Source organism: Lolium perenne, chromosome 6, assembly GCF_019359855.2.
Source record: "Lolium perenne isolate Kyuss_39 chromosome 6, Kyuss_2.0, whole genome shotgun sequence".
NCBI classification, from domain to species: Eukaryota; Viridiplantae; Streptophyta; class Magnoliopsida; order Poales; family Poaceae; genus Lolium; species Lolium perenne.
The window spans coordinates 208876027-208897095 of NC_067249.2; positions in this window are offsets into that span (position 1 = coordinate 208876027).

Genomic DNA, 21069 nt, shown 5'->3' on the forward strand with positions numbered 1-21069 from the left:
AGATCATATAAATCACTTATACCGGAAAGGTACTTTGATTACACCAAACACCACTGCGTAAATGGGTGGCTATAAAGGTGGGATTAAGTATCCGGAAAGTATGAGTTGAGGCATATGGATCAACAGTGGGATTTGTCCATCCCGATGACGGATAGATATACTCTGGGCCCTCTCGGTGGAATGTCGTCTAATGTCTTGCAAGCATATGAATGAGTTCATAAGAGACCACATACCACGGTGCAGTAAAGAGTACTTGTCGAGACGAGGTTGAACAAGGTATAGAGTGATACCGAAGATCAAACCTCGGACAAGTAAAATATCGCGAGACAAAGGGAATTGGTATTATATGTAAATGGTTCATTCGATCACTAAAGTCATCGTTGAATATGTGGGAGCCATTATGGATCTCCAGATCCCGCTATTGGTTATTGGTCGGAGTGAGTACTCAACCATGTCCGCATAGTTCACGAACCGTAGGGTGACATACTTAAAGTTGGATATTGAAATGGTAGTACTTGAATATGGAATGGAGTTCGAATATTTGTTCGGAGTCCCGGATAAGATCCCGGACATCACGAGGAGTTCCGGAATGGTCCGGAGAATAAGATTCATATATAGGATGTCATTTTATGTGAAATAAAATGTCGCGGAAGGTTCTATGGAAGGTTCTAGAAGGTTCTAGAAAAGTCCGGAAGAAACCACCAAGGAAGGTGGAGTCCACATGGGACTCCACCTCCATGGCCGGCCAGCCCTAGGTGGGGAGGAGTCCCAAGTGGACTCCCCCTTAGGGGGCCGGCCACCCCCCCACATGGGAGGTGGAAATCCCACCTTTTGGTGGGAGTCCTAGTTGGGCTAGGTTTCCCCCTCTTATGGAAGGTTTTTGGTTCGGGTCTTATTCGAAGACTTGGACACCAACACTTGGGGATCCACCTATATAATGAGGGGCCAAGGGAGGGGGCCGGCCACCCCAAGACCACAAGCTGGCCGCCCCCCTTGAAGTGGCCGGCCACCCCCTCCCAAACCCTAGCCGCCCCCCTCTCCTCCATATAGCCCGCGTAGCTTAGCGAAGCTCCGCCGGACTTCTCCACCGCCACCGACACCATGCCGTCGTGCTGTCGGATTCAAGAGGAGCTACTACTTCCGCTGCCCGCTGGAACGGGAGGTGGACGTCGTCTTCATCAACAACCGAACGTGTGACCGAGTACGGAGGTGCTGCCCGTTCGTGGCGCCGGAACCGATCGTGATCAAGATCTTCTACGCGCTTTTGCAAGCGGCAAGTGATCGTCTACCGCAGCAACAAGAGCCTCATCTTGTAGGCTTTGGAATCTCGTCAAGGGTGAGACTCGATACTCCCTCGTTGCTACCGTCTTCTAGATTGCATCTTGGCTTGGATTGCGTGTTCGCGGTAGGAAAATTTTTGTTTTCTATGCAACGTTATCCTACATTATGTATGTGTGTTTCACCATTAAGATTTATAATAACTTATCCATCGTACATGGAGTAATGTCATAATTTGAACAACTCATTGTTTTTATTTGACCAGAGCAAAATAACAATTATTAAGTTCTTTATTATAAATTCTAAGGGCTAGATAGAATGCCAACGACGAACATAATAACACCTTATTTTGTTCCAGACGTGCATTCCTATCATATTCCTTGTCAGTCACTTAGGCCATTGTATTCTTGTATTGCGTTGTTTTGTATGACACTTCATACCAACCAATATGGTACAAATACCCAAGAATTTTATTGTGTGACTAAACAAGGAATATATCCATAACATGTATATCATTTATGTACACCTGAGCTAGACTTTCTAGTCTTTTCTTTCTTTCTGCCAATAATCTTTTGTAGTTTCTCTTTTAGCTTTCCTCATTATTCAGAGAAACACTTCAACATCAATAACTTCTAGGTTTGTTGGTCAAATACCAATAACCTTGAAGTTCTTACTTTGAAGTTGATCATCATATGACAAGTGTTCCGGAATTCACTATTAGTAACCTTGTAATATGATGAACAATTTCATTCATAATTTTATCCATTGTTGAAGGAGATATGCCCTAGAGGCAATAATAAAGTGGTTATTATTTATATCTTTATGTTTATGATAAATGTTTATATATCATGCTATAATTGTATTAACCGAAACGTTAGTACATGTGTGATATGTAGACAAACAAAGAAGTCCCTAGTATGCCTCTTAACTAGCTTGTTGATTAATGGATGATTAGTTTCATAATCATGAACATTGGATGTTATTAATAACAAGGTTATATCATTGTATGAATGATGTAATGGACACACCCATTTAAGCGTAGCATAAGATCTCGTCATTAAGTTATTTGCTATAAGCTTTCGATACATAGTTACCTAGTCCTTATGACCATGAGATCATGTAAATCATTTATACCGGAAAGGTACTTTGATTACACCAAACGCCACTGCGTAAATGGGTGGTTATAAAGGTGAGATTAAGTATCCGGAAAGTATGAGTTGAGGCATATGGATCAACAGTGGGATTTGTCCATCCCGATGACGGATAGATATACTCTGGGCCCTCTCGGTGGAATGTCGTCTAATGTCTTGCAAGCATATGAATGATTTCATAAGAGACCACATACCACGGTACGAGTAAAGAGTACTTGTCAGGAGACGAGGTTGAACAAGGTATAGAGTGATACCGAAGATCAAACCTCGGACAAGTAAAATATCGCGTGACAAAGGGAATTGGTATTGTATGTAAATGGTTCATTCGATCACTAATGTCATCGTTGAATATGTGGGAGCCATTATGGATCTCCAGATCCCGCTATTGGTTATTGGTCGGAGTGAGTACTCAACCATGTCCGCATAGTTCACGAACCGTAGGGTGACACACTTAAAGTTGGATGTTGAAATGGTAGAACTTGAATATGGAATGGAGTTCGAATATTTGTTCGGAGTCCCGGATGAGATCCCGGACATCACGAGGAGTTCCGGAATGGTCCGGAGAATAAGATTCATATATAGGATGTCATTTTATGTGAATTAAAATGATGCGGAAGGTTCTATGGAAGGTTCTAGAAGGTTCTAGAAAAGTCCGGAAGAAACCACCAAGGAAGGTGGAGTCCCGGTGGGACTCCACCTCCATGGCCGGCCAACCCTAGTGGGGGAGGAGTCCCAAGTGGACTCCCCCTTAGGGGGCCGGCCACCCCCCCATATGGAAGGGGGGAATCCCACCCCAAGTGGGATTCCCACCCTAGGTAGGTTTCCTTTTCATATGGAAGGTTTTGGTTTCGGGTCTTATTCGAAGACTTGGAGTCCAACACTTGGGGTTCCACCTATATAATGAGGGGCCAAGGGAGGGGGCCGGCCACCCCAAGACCACAAGCTGGCCGCCCCATTGAAGTGGCCGGCCACCCCCTCCCAAACCCTAGCCGCCCCCCTCTCCTCCATATCTCCCGCGTAGCTTTAGCGAAGCTCCGCCGGAGTTCTCCACCGCCACCGACACCACGCCGTCGTGCTGTCGGATTCAAGAGGAGCTACTACTTCCGCTGCCCGCTGGAACGGGAGGTGGACGTCGTCTTCATCAACAACCGAACGTGTGACCGAGTACGGAGGTGCTGCCCGTTCGTGGCGCCGGAAGCGATCGTGATCAAGATCTTCTACGCGCTTTTGCAAGCGGCAAGTGAACGTCTACCGCAGCAACAAGAGCCTCATCTTTTAGGCTTTGGAATCTCTTCAAGGGTGAGACTCGATACCCCCTCGTTGCTACCGTCTTCTAGATTGCATCTTGGCTTGGATTGCGTGTTCGCGGTAGGAAATTTTTTGTTTTCTATGCAACGTTATCCTACAGTGGTATCAGAGCCGTGTCTATGCATAGATGGTTGCACGAGTAGAACACAATGATTTGTGGGCGTTGATGCTCTTGTTATCTTTAGTTTGAGTACTTTGCATCTTCGTGGCATAGTGGGATGAAGCGGCTCGGACTAACTTTACATGACCGCGTTCATGAGACTTGTTCCTCGTTCGACATGCAACTTGTATTGCATAAGAGGCTTTGCGGGTGTCTGTCTCTCCTACTATAGTGAAGATTCAATTTACTCTTCTATTGAAAACATTAGTATCAACGTTGTGGTTCATGTTCGTAGGTAGAGTAGATCTCTCTCGAAAACCCTAAACCACGTAAAATATACAAACCAAATTAGAGACGTCTAACTTGTTTTTGCAGGGTTTGGTGATGTGATATGGCCATAATGTGATGATGAATATGTATGAAATGATCATTATTGTATTGTGGCAACCGGCAGGAGCCTTATGGTTATCTTTAAATTTCATGTTGAGTAGTATTTCAAAGTAGTTGTAATAGTTGCTACATGGAGGACAATCATGAAGACGGCGCCATTGACCTTGACGCTACGCCGACGATGATGGAGATCATGCCCGAAGATGATGGAGATCATGTCCGTGCTTTGGAGATGAAGATCAAAGGCGCAAAGACAAAAGGGCCATATCATATCACATATGAACTGCATGTGATGTTAATCCTTTTATGCATCTTATTTTGCTTAGATCGCGACGGTAGCATTATAAGATGATCCCTCACTAAAATCTCAAGATAATAAAGTGTTCATCCTTAGTAGCACCGTTGCCAAGACTTGTTGTTTCAAAGCATCTCGTGATGATCGGGTGTGATAGAATGAACAAGTGCATACAACGGGTGCAAGACAGTTTTGCACATGCGGATACTAAGGTGACCTTGACGAGCCTAGCATGTACAGACATGGTCTCGGAACACGTGATACCGAAAGGTAGAGCATGAATCATATGGTTGATATGATGAACACTTTGAGTGTTCGCCATTGAAATCACACCTTGTCTCGTGATGATCGGACATAGGTGCGGTGGATTTGGTTCGTGTGATCACTAAGACAATGCGAGGGATATTGTTTTGAGTGGGAGTTCATCTAGATTTTTAATTATGTTGAATTAAAATTTGAACTCAATTTGTCATAAACTTAGTCTAAACTTTTGCAAATATGTGTTGTAGAGATGGCGTCCCCAATCAATTTTAACCAGTTCCTAGAGAAAGAAAAACTTAAGAGCAACGGTAGCAACTTCACCGACTGGTTCCGTCATGTGAGGATCTTCCTCTCTAGCGGAAATCTGCAATATGTGCTTGATGCACCGCTAGGTGACCCTCCTGCAGAAACTGAAACCGATGAAGTAAAAGCTGTTTACGAGACTCGGAAAACTCAGTACTCTCAAGTTCAGTGTGCCATCCTGTGCAGTCTGGAATCCGATCTTCAAAAATGTTTTGAGCACCACGATCCTCATGAGTTGATGAATGAGCTGAAAGCTATATTCGAGACTCATGCGGCCGTGGAATGCTATGAAGCATCGAAACAATTCTTCAGCTGTATGATGGAAGAAGGCAGCTCCGTTAGTGAGCACATGCTCGCCATGACCGGGCATGCGAAGAAACTCAGTGACTTGGGAATAGTGATTCCTAACAGATCGGGATTAATCGTGTCCTTCAATCACTGCCACCAAGTTACAAGAACTTTGTGATGAACTACAATATGCAGAACATGAACAAGGAGTTACCTGAACTCTTTGGCATGCTAAAAGTTGCTGAGATTGAGATCAAGAAAGAGCACCAAGTGTTGATGGTCAACAAGACCACCAGTTTCAAGAAACAGGGCAAGTCTAAGGGAAAATTCAAGAAGGGTGGCAAGAAAGCTGCCACGCCTCCTATGAAACCTAAGAATGGCCCTAAGCCTGATGCTGAGTGCTATTACTGCAAGGAGAAGGGACACTGGAAGCGTAATTGCTCCAAGTATCTGGCTGATCTGAAGAGCGGCCTTGTCAAGAAGAAGAAAGAAGGTATATCTGATATACATATTATAGATGTTTATCTCACTGGTTCTCGTTCTAGTACCTGGGTATTTGATACTGGTTCGGTTGCTCATATTTGTAACTCAAAACAGGAACTAAAGAATAAACGAAGACTACTGAAAGATGAAGTGACGATGCGCGTTGGAAACGGATCCAAAGTCGATGTGATCGCTGTCGGCACACTTCCTCTACATCTACCTTCGGGATTAGTTTTAAGCCTAAATAATTGTTATTTTGTACCGCGTTGAGCATGAACATTATATCCGGATCTTGTTTAATGCAAGACGGTTATTCATTCAAGTCTGAGAATAATGGTTGTTCTATTTTTATGAATAATATCTTTTATGGTCGAGCACCACAAAAGAATGGCTTATTTCATTAGATCTCGATAGTAGTGATACGCATATACATAACATTGATGCTAAGCGAATTAAATTGAATGATAATTCTACTTATATGTGGCACCGCTGCCTTGGTCATATTGGAGTGAAACGCATGAAGAAACTCCATACTGATGGATTACTTGAATCACTTGACTTTGAGTCACTTGATAGATGCGAAGCATGTCTAATGGGAAAAATGACTAAGACTCCATTTTCTGGTATGATGGAGCGAGCTACTGACTTATTGGAAATCATACATACCGATGTGTGCGGACCAATGAGCGTAGCATCGCGCGGTGGTTATCGTTATGTTCTAACCTTCACAAATGATCTGAGTAGATATGGGTATATCTATTTCATGAAACATAAATCCGAAACTTTCGAGAAGTTCAAGGAATTCCAAAATGAAGTAGAAAATCAACGTAACAAGAAGATTAAATTTCTACGATCTGATCGTGGAGGTGAATATCTGAGTTATGAGTTTGGCATGCATTTAAAGAAATGCGGAATACTTTCACAATTGACACCGCCGGGAACACCACAACGAAACGGTGTGTCCGAACGTCGTAATCGAACTCTCTTAGATATGGTTCGTTCTATGATGTCTCTTACAGATTTGCCGTTATCATTTTGGAGTTATGCATTAGAGACAGCCGCATTCACTTTAAATAGAGCACCATCAAAATCCGTAGAAACGGCGCCGTATGAATTATGGTTTAATAAGAAACCTAAGCTGTCGTTCCTGAAAGTTTGGGGTTGCGAAGCCTATGTAAAGAAGTTACAACCGGACAAGCTAGAACCCAAAGCGGAGAAATGCATCTTCATAGGATATCCTAAGGAAACTATAGGGTATACTTTCTATCACAAATCCGAAGGCAAAATCTTTGTTGCTAAGAACGGAACCTTTCTTGAGAAAGAATTTCTCACTAAAGAAGTGACTGGAAGAAAAGTAGAACTCGATGAGATTGATGAATCTATACTCGTTGATCAGAGTAGCGCGATCGGGAAGTTGTACCTGTACCGCCTACACCGGCAACAGAGGAAGCTAATGATAATGATCATAAAACTTCGAACGAGGAAACTACTGAACCTCGTAGATCGACAAGGGAACGTACCACTCCTGATTGGTATGATCCTTGTCTAAATGTCATGATTGTGGATAACAATGATGAGGACCCTGCGACGTATAAAGAAGCGATGATGAGCCCAGATTCCAACAAATGGCAAGAAGCCATGAAATCCGAAATGGGATCCATGTATGATAACAAAGTATGGACTTTGGTAGACTTACCTGATAGCCGAAAGTCTGTCGAGAATAAATGGATCTTCAAGAGAAAAACAGATGCTGATGGTAATATTACTGTCTATAAAGCTCGACTTGTCGCAAAGGGTTTCCGACAAATTCAAGGAGTTGACTACGATGAGAATTTCTCACCTGTAGCGAAGCTAAAATCTGTGAGGATTTTGTTAGCAATAGCTGCATTTTTCGATTATGAGATCTGGCAGATGGATGTCAAAACGGCGTTCCTTAATGGAGACATTGAGGAAGAGTTGTATATGGTACAACCCAAAGGTTTTGTCGATCCTAAAAATGCTGACAAAGTATGCAAACTTCAGCGTTCAATCTATGGACTGAAGCAAGCATCGAGAAGTTGGAACCGACGCTTTGATAAGGTGATCAAAGACTTCGGGTTTATACAGTGTCATGGAGAGGCCTGTATTTACAAGAAAGTGAGTGGGAGCTCTGTAGCATTCCTGATATTATATGTAGATGACATATTATTGATCGGGAATGATATAGAACTATTAAGCAATGTTAAAGGTTATTTGAATAATAGTTTTTCAATGAAAGACCTTGGTGAAGCATCGTATATATTAGGCATCAAGATTTATAGAGATAGATCAAGACGCCTAATAGGGCTATCACAGAGTACATACCTGGACAAGATTCTAAAGAAGTTTAGAATGGACGAAAGTAAGAAAGGGTTCTTACTTATGTTACCAGGCAAGGTCTTGAGTAAGACTCAAGGACCGGCTACAGCAGAAGAAAGAGAAAGGATGAGTAATATCCCCTATGCCTCGGCAGTAGGATCTATCATGTATGCCATGCTATGTACTAGACCGGATATAGCACATGCTGTTAGTTTGACTAGCAGATATCAAAGTGATCCAGGAATGGAACACTGGACAGCGGTCAAGAATATCCTGAAGTACTTGAAAAGAACTAAGGATATGTTTCTTTGTTATGGAGGTGACCAAGAGCTCGTTGTAAGTGGTTACACCGATGCAAGTTGGAACACTGATCCTGATGACTCTAAGTCACAGTCTGGGTACGTGTTTATATTGAATGGTGCTGCAGATGGTGGGCAAGCTCGAAGCGGTGCACGGTGGCGAAGTCTTCAACAGAATCGAGTACATAGCGGCTTCGGAGGCTTCATCGAAGCGGTATGGATGAAGAGGTTCATTGTAGAGCTCGGTGTGGTTCCTAGTGCATTGGACCCATTAATCATTTACTGTGATAACATGGGTGCCATCGCCAATGCACAAGAGCCAAGGTCACACAAGAGGCTGAAGCATATCTAGTTGCGTTACCACTCGATTCGCGAGTACATCGAAGATGGAGAAGTAAAGATTTGCAAAGTACACACTGATCTGAATGTAGCAGATCCGTTGACTAAAGCTCTCCCTAGGGCAAAGCATGACCAACACCAGAATGCCATGGGTGTTAGGTATATTACAATGTAATCTAGATTATTGACTCTAGTGCAAGTGGGAGACTGAAGGAGATATGCCCTAGAGGCAATAATAAAGTGGTTATTATTTATATCTTTATGTTTATGATAAATGTTTATATATCATGCTATAATTGTATTAACCGAAACATTAGTACATGTGTGATATGTAGACAAACAAAGAAGTCCCTAGTATGCCTCTTAACTAGCTTGTTGATTAATGGATGATTAGTTTCATAATCATGAACATTGGATGTTATTAATAACAAAGGTTATATCATTGTATGAATGATGTAATGGACACACCCATTTAAGCGTAGCATAAGATCTCGTCATTAAGTTATTTGCTATAAGCTTTCGATACATAGTTACCTAGTCCTTATGACCATGAGATCATGTAAATCACTTATACCGGAAAGGTACTTTGATTACACCAAACGCCACTGCGTAAATGGGTGGTTATAAAGGTGGGATTAAGTATCCGGAAAGTATGAGTTGAGGCATATGGATCAACAGTGGGATTTGTCCATCCCGATGACGGATAGATATACTCTGGGCCCTCTCGGTGGAATGTCGTCTAATGTCTTGCAAGCATATGAATGAGTTCATAAGAGACCACATACCACGGTACGAGTAAAGAGTACTTGTCAGGAGACGAGGTTGAACAAGGTATAGAGTGATACCGAAGATCAAACCTCGGACAAGTAAAATATCGCGTGACAAAGGGAATTGGTATTGTATGTAAATGGTTCATTCGATCACTAATGTCATCGTTGAATATGTGGGAGCCATTATGGATCTCCAGATCCCGCTATTGGTTATTGGTCGGAGTGAGTACTCAACCATGTCCGCATAGTTCACGAACCGTAGGGTGACACACTTAAAGTTGGATGTTGAAATGGTAGAACTTGAATATGGAATGGAGTTCGAATATTTGTTCGGAGTCCCGGATGAGATCCCGGACATCATGAGGAGTTCCGAAATGGTCCGGAGAATAAGATTCATATATAGGATGTCATTTTATGTGAATTAAAATGATGCGGAAGGTTCTATGGAAGGTTCTAGAAAAGTCCGGAAGAAACCACCAAGGAAGGTGGAGTCCCGATGGGACTCCACCTCCATGGCCGGCCAACCCTAGTGGGGGAGGAGTCCCAAGTGGACTCCCCCTTAGGGGGCCGGCCACCCCCCCATATGGAAAGGGGGAATCCCACCCCAAGTGGGATTCCCACCCTAGGTAGGTTTCCTTTTCATATGGAAGGTTTTGGTTTCGGGTCTTATTCGAAGACTTGGAGTCCAACACTTGGGGTTCCACCTATATAATGAGGGGCCAAGGGAGGGGGCCGGCCACCCCAAGACCACAAGCTGGCCGCCCCATTGAAGTGGCCGGCCACCCCCTCCCAAACCCTAGCCGCCCCCCCTCTCCTCCATATCTCCCGCGTAGCTTTAGCGAAGCTCCGCCGGAGTTCTCCACCGCCACCGACACCAGGCCGTCGTGCTGTCGGATTCAAGAGGAGCTACTACTTCCGCTGCCCGCTGGAACGGGAGGTGGACGTCGTCTTCATCAACAACCGAACGTGTGACCGAGTACGGAGGTGCTGCCTGTTCGTGGCGCCGGAAGCGATCGTGATCAAGATCTTCTACGCGCTTTTGCAAGCGGCAAGTGAACGTCTACCGCAGCAACAAGAGCCTCATCTTGTAGGCTTTGGAATCTCTTCAAGGGTGAGACTCGATACCCCCTCGTTGCTACCGTCTTCTAGATTGCATCTTGGCTTGGATTGCGTGTTCGCGGTAGGAAATTTTTTGTTTTCTATGCAACGTTATCCTACAATTGTATCATGATGACTTTCTGAGACCATGTCTATACATGCTAGGCTCATAAAGTTTAACCTTAGTATTCACATGTGCAAATCTGTCTTGCACCCGTTGTATGCACACGTAGAATCTATAACACCCGATCATCACGTGATGCTTCAAAACGACGAGTCTTAGCAACGGTGCATACTAAGGATGATTACTTCATGGATATGCGAATATCGTTAGTGCCCCAATAGTTGGAGGATTGGGACGCCTTGCGTCTTCAACCTTCGTACATTCCCATAAAACTTATGAGTTTATGTAGTCTCACCAAATTATATTCTATCATCTTGCAATAAGGTCTTAGATATCACATATATCTCGTACCTTGATTATTTCTGAAAACTAAATTTTCAGCTCCTTACTTTTCAAACAGATTTGAACTTCAAGTTTCACGGAGACAAGATAACTTTAGGTACTAATTGAAACCATAGCTCTCTGAATCAACAAAGTGAGGTTTACTAAAAGTTTGCAATAGGACTTAATCATTTCTTGATTCATTAACAATACGGTACCAGTCCGTAAAGTTACTTGTTAGATTTAACAGTATTTCTATCTCAATTACAAGACTAGCGCATGGTAGAAAACGGATGCCAATTCTACAAATTAATTCAAAATACTACGCAGACTATGTTTATGATAATTAGTTCATGTTTTAATCTAATTACTAATGAACTCCCACTTAATAAAACATCCCTCATAGTTGTTAAGTGGTACACGATCCAAATCCACTACATCAAAACCGATCATCACGTGAGATGATGTAGTTTCAATGGTGAACATCAACATGTTGATCATATCATCCATATGACTCGTGTTCAACCTTTCGGTTTCCGTTGTCCCGAGGCCATGTCTGTACATGCTAGGCTCGTCAAGCAAACCCAAGTATTCCGCGTGTGCAACATGGCTTACACCCGTTGTATATGAACGTTGAATCTATCACATCCGATCATCACGAGATGCTTTGAAACGACGAACTTTGGCAACGGTGCATACGAGGGGAGAACACTTTATTATCTTGATATTAATGTGAGGGATCATCTTATAATGCTACCGTCACGTTCTAAGCAAAATAAGATGCATAAAGGATTAACATCACATGCAATTCATATGTGATATGATATGGCCCTTTTGTCTTTGCGCCTTTGATCTTCATCTCCAAAGCACGGACATGATCTCCATCATTAACGAGCATGATCTCCATCATCGTCGGCGTAGCGTCAAGGTTCATGGCGCCGTCTTCATGGTTGTTCACCTCATGTAGCAACTATTACAACTACTTTGAAATACTACTCAACATGAAAATTAAAGACAACCATAAGGCTCCTGCCGGTTGCCACAATACAATAATGATCATCTCATACATATTCATCATCACATTATGGCCATATCATATCACCAAACCCTGCAAAAACAACTTAGACGTCTCTAATTTAGTTTGCATATTTTACGTGGTTTAGGGTTTTCGAGAGAGATCTAATCTACCTACGAACATGAACCACAACGGTGATACTAGTGTTGTCAATAGAAGAGTAAATTGAATCTTCACTATAGTAGGAGAGATAGACACCCGCAAAGCCTCTTATGCAATACAAGTTGCATGTCGAACGAGGAACAAGTCTCATGAATGCGGTCATGTAAAGTTAGTCCGGGCCGCTTCATCCCACTATGCCACAAAGATGCAAAGTACTCAAACTAAAGACAACAAGAGCATCAATGCCCACAAAACCATTGTGTTCTACTCGTGCAACCATCTATGCATAGACACGGCTCTGATACCACTGTAGGGATTCGTTGCATAGAAAACAAAAAAAATTCCTACCGCGAGAACGCAATCCAAGCCAAGATGCAATCTAGAAGATGGGAGCAACGAGGGGATGAACGAGACTAACCCTTGAAGATTTCCAAAGCCTATAAGAATAGGCTCTTATTGCCGCGGTAGACGATCACTTGCCGCTTGCAAAAGCGCGTAGAAGATCTTGATCACGGTGCCACGATCGGGCAGCACCTCCGTACTCGGTCACACGTTCGGTGTTGATGAAGACGACGTCCTTCTCCCCGTTCCAGCGGGCAGCGGAAGTAGTAGATCCTCCATGGAATCCCGACAGCACGACGGCGTGGTGGCGGTGTCGATGGAGATCTCCGGCGGAGCTTCGCTAAGCATATGCGGGAGAGGTGGTGGAGGAGAGGTAGCTAGGGTTTGGGGAGAGGGGGCTTGGGCGCCCGCCCTCAAAGGGGTGCGGCCAAGGCTGAGCCAAGAGTGGCCGGCCACCCTCCCCTTGCCCCTCATTATATAGGTGGAAGCCCCAAGAGTTGTGGTCCAAGTCTTCGAATAAGACCCCAACACCAAAACTTCCCAAAGGTGGGAAACCTACTCAAGGGGGGAGTCCTACCCAAGGTGGGACTCCCACCTTTCCTTGAGGTGGGGCTGGCCGGCCACCAAGGTGGAGCCCACCTGGGACTCCTCCCCCTTAGGGTTTGGCCGGCCATGCTAGTGGAGTCCCTCCGGGACTCCACCTTCCATAGTGCCGTTCTTCCGGACTTTTCTAGAACCTGCCATAAATGCACCGGATCATTTCCAAACTTGGAATATGACTTCCTATATATGAATCTTATTCTCCGGACCATTCCGGACCTCCTCGTGATATCCTGGATCCCATCCGAGACTCCGAATAAAACTTCGAACTCCATTCCATATTCCATATCTACTTAAACGACATCAAACCTTAAGTGTGTCACCCTACGGTTCGTGAACTATGTAGACATGGTTGAGACTTCTCTCCGACCAATAACCAATAGCGGGATCTGGAGATCCATAATGGCTCCCACATATTCAACGATGACTTAGTGATCGAATGAACCATTCACATACGATACCAATTCCCTTTGTCACGCGATATTTTACTTGTCCAAGGTTTGATCATCGGTATCACTCTATACCTTGTTCAACCTCGTCTCCTGACAAGTACTCTTTACTCGTACCGTGGTATGTGGTCTCTTTATGAACTTATTCATATGCTTGCCAGACATTAGACGACATTCCACCGAGAGGGCCCAGAGTATATCTATCCGTCATCGGGATGGACAAATCCCACTGTTGATCCATATGCCTCAACTCATACTTTCCGGATACTTAATCTCACCTTTATAACCACCCATTTACGCAGTGGTGTTTGATGTAATCAAAGTACCTTTCCGGTATAAATGATTTATATGATCTCATGGTCATAAGGACTAGGTAACTATGTATCGAAAGCTTATAGCAAATAACTTAATGACGTGATCTTATGCTACGCTTAATTGGGTGTGTCCATTACATCATTCATACAATGATATAACCTTGTTATTAATAACATCCAATGTTCATGATTATGAAACTAATCATCCATTAATCAACAAGCTAGTTAAGAGGCATACTAGGGACTCTTTGTTGTTCACATAACACACATGTATCAATGTTTCGGTTAATACAATTATAGCATGGTATGTAAACATTATCATAAACTCAAAGATATTATAATAACCATTTTATTATTGCCTCTTGGGCATATCTCCAACATTTATTACATTAAAGATGAAAGGAAGCTCTCAAACCCTGGCACTAAAATCAATGAATCTAATCTCATAGACTTGAACGTGCTGAAAAACATGGGAATAATGAGATTGTGGAGAGATGGAATTTACATGTATCAATACATGGTTAAACGTGGACACTTTGAGTGCACAATCCTCCCTCATCTTGACTATTTTGACAGGCTTTCGGACAAGTGGATAGCTCCAGAGGAGACGCATTCTTCATGGGATGACACGCCTTCACCATCTCATTATCCATCATGGGAGGCACCCTCTTCCTAGTAGGACAGCGAGACCGCGCCTCGGGAGGATGCGCAATGGTAACTATCACCTTACTACGATGATGGATCAAGTGGCCGGGGGTCATACTAGCACTTTCCGGACTGCTAGCTTCCACCCACGCTTGGGGGAGTATCATTTTCTGGCGTTCATTCTCATTGTTCATATCATGATTGAATTGTTTAAGTTGTAGTTCTGTTATTTATTTGTTTCTTTAATTTTTTCTCATAGTTATTTACTTCATCCATCTAAAACCGAAAACCCAAACAGATTTTCGTTTGTGTTATGAATGCTAGAAAGAGTTGCAGAAATCTGCATGATGTTGTCCACTATTTTATTTTTCATTGTTTCTCTCTAACTCTGATTGAGTTGAAACTTATATAGCAACTGTAACTTTTCACCCCCTGCGAAAAAAATGGCAAAAATTCCTAGGGTGTGTAAGTAAGGAAAAATTGGGATGAACTGTTGTAGTAAATTGTTGACATATTTTGATCACTATTTCCTCTGTGAATGCATTGCGCAGTTTCATGTGGAAGAGGAAGAGCAACAATGATGAATCGGCACGTAAGAATTGATAAAGGAGGTATGAAAACTTTGCTATATTTATGTATGCAATTTAATAATAGCAAGTGTTCAAAACATGGCTTCGTTAATACTGAGGAAAGTGGTAATAGATTGTTTAATCTGTATGTGTACTCTTCGCTATATAATGATGCTAGGAAGATGCTACCAAGTAACAATATTCAGCTTAGACTAAAAGATAGTGGCTAGGAATAAAGGTCTGTGCATCCCATCATGCTTGCTATTGTAAATTTGGCACACATTTAATGATGATTATTTATATTCATGTGTGTCTTTAAAATATAAAGGTTAAATGTTGGTACGAGAATCCAGTCTTTGAAATGGTGAACCTTATCATAGATTCATATATAAGTGGGTTGATAGTATCTTCAGTTGACGAATCAGTCTTATTGCTAGCCTGAAAAACCAATTCCGCCAACATGAATAATGTGTTGGTGGACAAAAACCCTTGAGCCAAAATCATGAAAATAAAAAGGAAAGAAAAACCCAATGAGCTGGTTTTTATTTTTATTATTACTACATTGAGATCCATGGAAAGAAAGAGTTATGCAAGTTCAAATTTCTGTTGAGGGTATCCTCGCCGCTCATCCAAGGCATGAAGCTAAGAAGAAGCAAATGCATTTCCTACTTCCTTCCCATCTCAATGTTGTCAACTGAAGATACTAGCCACATACTCATATATGGATCTTCAATGAGTGCTTAAATATTGAAATACTGGAATGATACGACATTACATGATTATTTAAGTGTACAATGCAAGCATGGTAAATTATCAATCAAATACTTAAAAGAATCAACGGTCCCAAAACCTTGCTCATGGTTCAATCAAAATGCGACGTGAGAACTTTATTTGTTGCTACTCTCAATTGATCTTGTCTCAATAGTGTTGCCATATATTATCTTCTCTGCAACATGTATAAATTTTGGAACACCGATAGAATGAACCTTTGCTAACACTTTGCTATTTGTTAAGGAAGTAATAATCTGGACACTTGTTGCTATTGATGGCTGTGAAATACACCATATTTTCTCGCGTTTAAACCCCTAGCTAAGTCAACAAATTGACTAAATTTGCCTCTCAACTTGCCACTAATGCCTAATCAATGCAAAGATGTGCAATCTCTTCTATTTTTGGATGTTGTGCAGGATATTACGGCATAATGGCAAATGGACCTGCAATTACTGAAGAAAATCACGTCATGAGCATGGAAAGTTGACTACGCTCGGAAAGGCGGGTTCCAGGGGCTTTAACGGGCACGGGAAAGCTCCGCTCGTACCGTCCGCCCGTACTGTGTGCTACTGCGTTCCCGATGTCAAACTCTATAAAAGTTGTGAAGGGACCGATGCCAAAAATACAACCATTCATCGCCATACAGAGCCGCCATCCACCAGATCCATCTGCAACACACCGAAGGAGATCCATTCCCTAGTTCATCCATTCCATCCTCCATCTACCTCATAGCCATAGCCATCACCATTGTAGTAGATATCTCCTTGAGATTGGCGACCATTATAAGAATATTGTGATTTCAATCTAAGTATTTTGCATAATGATTTCTTTGTTTGATCTTGATCTTGATATTATGTGTGAGTAGTCCTCATGGGCTACGGGTTGGGGTGAATCCTCGCAGCAACTATGTGCATCTAATCTTATGTTTATGTGTAAGGATTTTATATGAGTTTTGCAATCTTCTATCTTTGTCTCTTTCCCTCGTCTTTGATGATCTGTAGGTACCCATGTCATTAGAGAGGATCAAGGGAAGAGGTGGGATGCGTGGAGAACGACGTGTACGGTGAAACCTCAGTGACAGAAAGGGAAAAGTATAGGTACATGTTTAGTGATTCATTCGAGATCATAGCACAATCATCTAGCTTATGGCTTTGGAAGATTTGTATTTACTTAAAAACTGTTCTTGCTTGCGGCTGTGAGGCCAATAGTTGGACCATTAGACTCTTGTCACCTATGGCTTTAGGGGAAAGGGTATCTACGGATGTGCTACCCACATATCTCTCATCTATATTTTATATGTTACACATATGAGCTTTATTAATATATGTACGCATAGCTGCAGGTGAAACCTTAACCTTGGCCTATTTCCATCATTGAAGACAACCCTCTCCAAAGTAAACTAGATAGGTTCGGTAAACTGAAAATTAGATACACTAGCAAAATCCTGTAGACGTTTCCTTCATTTACACCATTTAGCATGCTTCCCAAGGTTCGATTAAACCTAGGTATTCTAGGGAAAAAGCTTACCATACTACAATCCGTAATCTGGATCAGAGGTATCAGCTATTAAAATGTCACACATGTGTTGAGCAAAGTTCTTGTCAAAGTTCCTTATCACTTATGCACTACATTTGAGTTGTTTGAGGATAAACAACGAGCTAAGTTTGGGGGATCTGAGACATCCAAAAAATATATACTTTTTCAAGTAGTTTGCTCGATGTGCTGCTCCGGAATCTCACCATACTTGAACTAAACTGCTGAATCTGACGCATCATATGTATGAATTTGATATTTATCTGCAAAGTGTATTGCCTATTATTATATTGAACCTGTGATTCCTAAAGTGATAGTTAGGCAAAACAAGAGGGATATGTGGTACTTTTGAGGATTGTGTGTTACCAGAGTGCTAATGCATTGTTTAGGGCTATCAAAAAGGTAGACCTTAATTACATGTAGTTTCAAGTTGGCCCCGGTGAAACAGGCATGTAGGACAATAGATATTCTGTACGCATAACTATATTTAAAACACATGTCTAAACACAGCAGAGTTAGAGATGAATGCCATGTTATTTGTATCTCATCATATGATCAATCGTATTCATGCTAACCCCGCTATCACCTCATGCCTATGTTTTTAGCCACTGACGTTACACGTTGCTACTTTTGGTGAAAACTGGAAATCTGTTTTTACCGTTTAGTGTTTTGTTTTACTGTTTTAATTCAAATGTTGCAATCACCACTTCCTTTTTGATACACATGTGTGGTCGAGAGTGACGCCTCAATTATTAAAGTTTTACTGGTATTTTTGTGTTTCCCTTGAGTCAAACTATAAATTTGGGTAATATACTTTCTATCGAAAATTTCAGCGGTCCTCTATACCTGTGGGCATCAACGTTCCACCCGGATAAAAAATTCGTTGTCTTCTAGGAGAACGATAGGAAATGTCTTCTAATGTGCCTCTGCCGCACAAAGGAGGATTTCATTGATGCACTTCGACGCCTTCTAGGAGAACGATAGGAAATGTCTTCTAATGTGCCTGTGCCACACAAAGGAGGATTACATTAATGCACTTCGACGACAACTGGGTACGGGTTGCGGCTGATTTATGCCCCTACCAAACGCATCAACTTGATTTTTAGGTTTGTGTTTGTCTCATCTCGTGTGTAATCGATCAATCAAGAGTGCCCTGCCAAGCTCATGAAAGTGAAATTCATGTCTGTGTCTTTCACATCTCATGTGTAATTGATCAGTCAAGAGTGCCATGCATCAACGTGAATTTCAGGTATGTGTCTTTCTCATCTCGTGTGTAATCGATCAATCAAGAAATGTTCAGAGTGTTGTGTTGCATCGCGAACCAATGTTGAAGGATACTGCCCGGTTATCGAAAAATTCGATCTTGTTCTAGGTTCAGAAGGTGTCTTATATTTTCTCTAGGATTGGAGTAACTTAGTTCCTATTTATATCTTAGACATATTCTATTGGAGTTCTTTTCATGTCTAGAACTAACCTTGTATACATAAGGTCGACAACCTTTTGACTTTGTTCAAATCTGATGTTACACAAGAACCAATTTTATGGACTGAATATGTGAGTGTGTGGTAGGTTAATACTATGATGTTTCATCTAGCTGAATTGTATGGTGTATACGCGCATTGTCAGAGCTCAGCCCTACAATTCATCGTAAGAGTAATCTTGTACTGCTGGATTTTAGTGATCCATATACTCGCTGAATTTTGGTGATTCATGTGGTATTGTGATTGCTATACTTGCTGGGTTTTTGGTGATCCCTATACTTGAGTTTTTATCTAACTTGTTGTTTGATCAAGTTGATGAATGTAAAGCTTAAACCTGGTGTGCATTCAATGTGGGCTGAACCTGGAGTTTTTTGGAGCTGATCTAGACTACTTGTTCAACAAAGTAGTTAAATGTTTTGTGAGTCAAAACAATGGAGCCTGCTTAAAAAGGATGGATTTTTTTTGCATGTTTGAAATGTGCTGATCGTTATCTCTTATCTTGAAATATTGATATCTATACCAAGTTGTTTATGACTTGGAAATTGTTTATAGCTCTAGTAATTTCTTGGTATAACAACGTAGGGAGGGATTTCCGTTGAAACTACGAAAAATTAAAGGTAAAATCACTCCTAACTTGATGCTTGACTTCGTAATGCACTATATGAGCTAAAAAAAAACTACACCCCTCTGATCGAAAAATAGTGTCGGAAAGGCGATTTCCCAAAATAAACCTCGTGTTTTTGTTCTCGTCGACCCTCACTCCCCTTTGTGACCCACCCGCACCACACGGAACCCGCATTCACTCCCCAGTGCAGGTCTGGGCTGCCTCCTCATCTCCACTCCACCTCATTCCCCTCACAATCCCCCACCCACCAGAACCATGGACAAGAATCTCGTCGGCCCTCCTCCTAGATGAGCTCACCATGGATACATGTCGGCCCTCGTCCCCCCATCTGTTCCATGACGAGTAATAGGTCGTCCGTAGCAACACCTCAAACCCTATCCGGAGGACAAGTGTACGCATATTCCTTCCGTGGCGACGGGGGAGCCGCGGCAACGGGTCATGGCACAACGGCTCGGGTGGCCACCTACAACAGTGCAAAAGCCGTGGCTGGCTAGCGCCATCCCATTACCGGACGTCGGCGTCTTCAGGGCCCGCATCACTGCCTACGGCCGCGACCGGGAGCTGCGGGTGGCAGCATTGTTAAATGGAATACATTATGACAAGACAACAACAGCGATGATAACCTCTACTTGAATGTACTTTTTTGATAAATTTACATCATGTATGTATTTGGAAGTATAGATGAACATTATTATAGTTAAATGAAATACGATGTATTTTGAAATGATTTTAAAAAATCCAAACATAGTTACTACTGGCGTACCTACTAAATTGCATGTCGCCACTAACACTTTTTGCCATGGGTGTGCAAAATTTTGGTACGCCACTAATAATTTATATACTAATGGCGTACAAAGTGGCTACCAGTAACGTATAGCCTGGTTCACCACCAATAAGTTGGTTATTGGTGGCGTATCATACTGGTGCGTCACCGGTATCCACTTACCAGTGGCGTGAAGTTTGTGGCCTACCTTGGTGCGCCACTAGTAGATTTTTTCTAGTAGTGCAAACATGATAGATGCCACTCGTCAAAAGATCCTAGCCCGTGATAGTTGTAGTGGTGGCCTCAGTGGTGGTTATGACTTTGATATGATTTCCTTGGTGGTGATAAGCATGAAAGTGCTTAAATTCTTTCGGAGGTGATGCTAGCGGTAGGAGTGATGGCTTTGGGAGGTGATGCTAGCGGTAGGAATGATGGCTTTTGGATGAACTTGATCAATGTGTTGTTTTATTTTGGATGAACTTGATCGATGTGGTGGCATTTTGGGTGAGTTTGATGGATGTGGTGGCTTTTGAATGAACACTCTATGCCACGTTTTAATTTGAAATGTTAGATTTGATGAAATATATGTATGTCTATTGGTCAACTCTGTTAGATTGTATTGTACTCAACTAATCATAAGGATCAAATACAGGAT